The sequence below is a fragment of the Pseudorca crassidens genome, chromosome X (genome assembly GCF_039906515.1).
Source record: "Pseudorca crassidens isolate mPseCra1 chromosome X, mPseCra1.hap1, whole genome shotgun sequence".
Taxonomy (NCBI): domain Eukaryota; kingdom Metazoa; phylum Chordata; class Mammalia; order Artiodactyla; family Delphinidae; genus Pseudorca; species Pseudorca crassidens.
In genome coordinates this window covers 89,498,359-89,504,508 of record NC_090317.1, presented here as the reverse complement: position 1 = coordinate 89,504,508, position 6,150 = coordinate 89,498,359, and the positions used below count along the sequence as shown (strand labels likewise).

Genomic DNA, 6,150 nt, shown 5'->3' with positions numbered 1-6,150 from the left:
TGTTGATGAGCATTTAGGTTGCTTCCATGACCTGGCTATTGTAAATAGTGCTGCAATGAACATTGGGGTCCCTGTGTCTTTTTGAATTATGGTTTTCTCTGGGTTACAAGATAAACAAAAGTGACAAAGTTTCAGCTACACTAAGAAAAAATGAGAGAGGACTTAAATAAATAAAATTATAAATGAAAGGACAGACATTACAAAGGATAATAAGAGACTACTGTGAATAATTATATGCCAAAAATTTGGATGACCTAGAAGAAATGGAAAAATTCCTAGAAACATACAAACTACCATATCTGAATCATAAAGAAATAGAAAATCTGAAGGGACAAATAACAAGTAAGGAGATTGAATCAGTAATCAAAAACCTTCCTATAAACAAAAGCCCAGCACCAGATGGCCTTGTGTGGGTGAAATCTATCGAACATTTAAGAAAGAATTAATGCCAACTCTTCTCAAACTCTTCCAAATAATTGAGAGGAAGAAACAGTCTCCAACTCATTTTATGAGGACAGCATTACCCTGATACCAAAGCCACACAAGGGTACTATAAGGATAGCAAACCACCGACTAGTATCCCTAATGAATATAGATGCAACAGTTCTCAACAAAATACTAGCAAAATGAATTCAACAGCATATTGAAAGGATCATACACAGTGATTATGTGAGATTTATCCCTGGGATGCAAGGATGGCTCAACATACACAATAATAAATGTGACACACCACATTAATAAAATAAAAGACAGAAATCATATGATTATCTCAACAGATGCATTACAAGCATCTGAGAAAGTTAAACATCCTCTCATGATAAAAACTCTCAATAGACTCTAGAAGTCGACAGGTGTAGAAAGGGAGGCGGGCGCCTTCCTGGAAAAGAAGTGGGTCGGGCTCAGCCGAAAAGCAAGCCCAGCACCAGCAGAAGCTTCCGGAACTGGATGTAAAAAGACCTTTCATCCTGGAGCTTTCCGGACTCAATTAGATGTTGTACCAGTCTGGTTACCCTGGTAACAGGCGTTGCCGTTTGTCAAGAAACCGAGAGAAGAGACTTAAGAGGCCTATTCATCTCAATCATGGAGTCATCCTCAAAGGGTCTGCTCACCCAAGTTACTCAATTCTGGAACCTCCTAGATGATCTGGCTGAAAGTAACCCTGAGAGCTATGAGAAGTTCATTCAACAGCAGATGAAAGAGGGGAAACAGCTCTGTGCTGCCCCAGAACCACAGTTCTGTCTACAAACCAGGATCCTGAAACCGAAAGAAAAAATACTTTTTATCAACCTATGTCAGTGGAAAAGGATCCCAGCTCCCCAGTCAGCCACTCATCCAGTACCTCTACGTGTTGGCAGACCAGAAGATATGTCTGAGACATCAGATGTTTACACAGTCATTGATGTTGCCTACCATCCTGATGTTCTCCAGGCAGCAGAAAAAGACCAAGTGAAAAAAGATCAACTAATACAGATGGCCATGAAATGCATTGAGGAAAAACTCCAATTCACTCTCTCAAACTCTTACCATGTTACCAAATTTAGAATAAAAGGAAGTGTTCACAGAATGAAACAAAATCTGATGGGAATCCAAACTGATTCCACAGATTTAAGAGAGAAAATGAGAAAGGAACTAACCCTTGAACAGATAAGAAGCAGTACTGTGAGCAATTCAGATCAGTTTCCTCAACTTTTACTGCCAAAAGACGAAGTTTCAAGTAAAACAAGGTGTCTGATAGAAGAGATTTCTAGTACAGAGATTGAAGTGGAGATGAAGAGACCAGCCTATGAATTAAAAATTGTGGCAGATCAGAATGAGAAACCTCTGAAAATTGAATTAAAAGTTGAACTACCTGGTATTAATTCAGTATCTCACTGTGACCTTAGTGTTTCTGAGGATGACTTATTGATCGAGGTTTCTGAGTACAGATTACATCTGAATCTTCCAGAATCTGTGGATACTGAAATGACTACAGCAAAATTTATCAAAGAGAAAGCTACATTAATTGTCACAATGCCATTGGTGTAAGTTAAGGGCATCGTGTATTTGGAGTTTTTGGAGTTTTCAGTGATAAAGTCATGTGAAATAGAGGGCCTTCATTATGGGTGAAGAGGTTTATCTTAAACACTAGTTTCATTTTCTAAGAGTTCCTTTTGATGGAATGAGATTTTCTCATCAGCCGTTTTTTTTTGTTTTGTTTTGTTTTAATTCTTTCTCCTTCTCAAGTAAACTTAGCATCAAGCAGAAACTACTGAAAACAGTACTGCCATGATATACTTGTTTCAAAGATATTTGTAATGGTCTTAAGTAACTTAAATATCATTTGGGAAAAGTCTATTTGTCTCCAAGTATTCAATAATATGTGAGAATTCTTGCTTTACCAGTTGAAAAAAAAATTTTTGTCTCTAGTAAATTTCTGCATCAGGAATAAATCCCACACTGTGAAAGAAGTTTTTTATTACCAAGATGTGCCTTAGCAGTGACAGTTTCCTCCAGCAATAAAGATGTAGGGCCAATGTAATAGTATGCAAACCTTTGCTTCTATTAACCTCTGTACGTCTATAAAACAGCTCTGGCAGGAGTCCAAGCCTACCTACCTTTTAATATCAGATATGGATTTGTCTGTGGATTAGATACAACAATGCAGTAACAGTAGTTGGATGTTATTACACATAAGACACAAAATACATCCAACTCTAATTTAAGAAAAAGGAGCTGACTTTGGGACCAGTGCCTTTCTCCTAAGAAAATAATTTTTAAAATACAGAAGTGATGTACTTTTTAAACTCCCATTCATCTGTCAGTTCGTTCAATACAAAAGTATCAACTTTCCAATTTATATCCAAGTAAGGAACATTCACATCAAACTTTAAATATCTCTTGTCTTTTCTAGATATAAAACAACTTCCTTGTAATTATTAGTTTCTAATTCAACATAAGGTCTTTAAAGTTCTCATTAACTTTAAAACTTTTTAACTTTAGAAACTAATGTATGTGTAATAGAAATAATTGAAATGTGACAATTAAAAACAAATATAATTTTCTTAAACCTGAAAAAAAAACTCTCAATAAATTGGGTATAGAAGGGACATACCTTAATGCAGTAAAAGCTGTATATAACAAACTCATGGCTAATATCATACTCAAGGGTGAAAATTTGAAAGCTTTTCCCTTTAAAATCAAGAACAAGACAAGTGTGCCCACTCTCACCACTTCTACTCAACAAAGTACAGGAAGCCCTAGCCAGAGCAATTAGGCAAAAAAAGAAAAAAATAATAAAAGGCATTCAGTTTGGAAAGGAAGGAGTAAAATAATCTCTGCAGATGACTTAATATTGTGTATAGAAAATCCTAAAGACTCCACTAAAAACTGTTTGAACTAATAAAACAAATTCAGTAACATTTCAGGATGTAAAATCAACATGCAAAAATCAGTTGTGTTTCAATACATTATCAACAAAAGAAAATAATCCCATTTACAATAGCATCAAAAAAAAAAAATAAAGTACTTAGGAATAAATTTCACCAAGAGATGAAATATCTATACACCAAAACCTATAAGACATTGATGAAAGAAACTGAAAAAGACACAAATAAATGGAATGATATCCCATGTTCATGGATCAGAAGAGTTAATATTGTTAAAATGTCGATACTACCCAAAGCCCTCTACAGAGTCAATGCAACCCCTATCAAAATTCCAAGTGGAATTTTTCACAGAAATAGCAAAAGCAATCTTAAAATTCATATGGAACCACAAAAGCCCCCCAAACCCCAAAGCAATCTTGAGACGAAACAAAGCTAGAGGCATCACACATCCTGATTTCAACGTTATTACAAAACTGTAGTAATCAAAACAGTATGGTATTGGCATAAAAACAGACAGCTAGACCAATGAAAAAGAATGAAGAGCCCAGAAATAAATCCATGCATATATGGTCAACTAATATTTGACAAGAGAGCCAAGAATAATCAATGGGGAAAGAATAGCCTCTTCAATAAATTGTGCTGGAAAATTGGATATTCACATGCAGAACTATGAAATTGGACAGCTCTATCTACACCACTCACAAAAAAAACCTCAAAATGGATTAAGGACTTGAATGTGAGACCTGAAACCATAAAAATTCTAGGGGAAACAAAATACTAGCAAACAGAATCCAACAGCACATTAAAAGGATCATACACTATGATCAAGTGGGGTTTATCCCACGAATGCAAGGATTGTTCAATATACGCAAATCAATCAATGTGATACACCATATTAACAAACTGAAGGCGAAAACCAACACGATCATCTCAATAGATGCAGAAAAAGCTTTGAACAAAATTCAACACCCATTTATGATAAAAATCCTCCAGAAAGTAGGCATAGAGGGAACTTACCTCAACAAAATAAAAGCCATATATGGCAAACCCACAACCAACATTGTTCTCAATGGTGAAAAATTGAAACCATTTCCTCTAAGATCAGGAAAAAGACAAGGTTGTCCACACTCACCAATGTTATTCAACATAGTTTTCGAAGACTTAGCCACAGCAATCAGAGAGGAATAAAGAGATAAAGGTAATCCAAATCAGAAAAGAAGAAGAGCAGTCACTGTTTGCAGATGACATGATACTATACATAGAGAATCCTAAAGAAGCTACCAGAAAACTATTAGAGCTAATCAATGAAGTTGGTAAAGGAGCAGAATACAAATTTAATGCACAGAAATCTCTTGCATACCTATACACTAAGGATGAAAAATCTGAAAGAGAAATTAAGGAAACACTCCCATTTACCACTGCAACAAAAAAATTAAAATACCTAGGAATAAACCTACCTAAGGAGACAAAAGACCTGTATGCAGAAAACTATAAGACACTGATGAAAGAAATTAAAGATGATACAAATAGATGGAGAGCTATACCATGTTCTTGGATTGGAAGAATCTACATTGTGAAAATGACTCTACTACCCAAAGCAATCTACAGATTCAATGCAATCCCTATCAAAATACCAATGGCATTTTTCACAGAACTAGAACAAAAAATTTCACAATTTGTATGGAAACACAAAAGACACTGAATAGCCAAAGCAATCTTGAGAAAGAAAAATGGAGCTGGAGGAATCAGGCTCCCTGACTTCAGACTACATTACAAAGCTACAGTAATCAAGACAGTGTGGTACTGGTGCAAAAACAGAAATATAGATCAATGGAACAGTACAGAAAGCCCAGAGATAAACCCACAAACATATGGTCACCTTATTTATTTATTTATTTATTTTTGCGTTATGTGGGCCTCTCACTGTCGTGGCCTCTCTCGTTGCAGAGCACAGGCTCCGGACGTGCTGGCTCAGCAGCCATGGCTTATGGGCCTAGCCGCTCTGTGGCATGTGGGATCTTCCCGGACCGGGGCACGAACCCGTGTCCCCTGCATCGGCAGGCGGACTCTCAACCACTGCGCCACCAGGGAAGCCCCTGGTCACCTTATTTTTGATAAAGGAGGCAAGAATATACAATGGAGAAAAGACAGCCACTTCAATAAGTGGTGCTGGGAAAACTGTACAGCTACATGGGAAAGAATGAAATTAGAACACTCCCTAACACCAAAACAAAAGCCCAGGACCAGATGGCTTCACAGGCAAATTCTATCAAACATTTAGAGAAAAGCTAACACCTACCCTTCTCAAACTCTTCCAAAATATAGCAGAGGGAGGAACACTCCCAAACTCATTCTACGAGGCCACCATCACCCTGATACCAAAACCAGACAAAGATGTCACAAAGAAAGAAAACTACAGGCCAATATCACTGATGAACATAGATGCAAAAATCCTCAACAAAATACTAGCATACAGAATCCAACAGCACATTGAAAGGATCATACACCATGATCAAGTGGGGTTTATCCCACGAATGCAAGGATTCTTCAGTATACACAAATCAATCCATATGATACACCATATTAACATATTGAAGGATAAAAACCACATGATCATCTCAATAGATGCAGAGAAGGCTTTCGACAAAATTTAACACCCATTTCTGATAAAAAGCCTGCAGAAAGTAGGCATAGAGGGAATCCTAAAGATGGTACCAGAAAACTACTAGAGCTAATCAATGAATTTGGTAAAGTAGCAGGATACAAAATTAATGCACAGAAATCT

At 36.6% G+C, this 6,150-nt stretch overlaps 1 pseudogene; it reads left to right on the top strand.

The window, feature by feature from the left end:
* Positions 1-840: 840 nt before the first annotated feature.
* Positions 841-2,628, top strand: LOC137217474 (PIH1 domain-containing protein 2 pseudogene; annotated as a pseudogene).
* Positions 2,629-6,150: the final 3,522 nt, after the last annotated feature.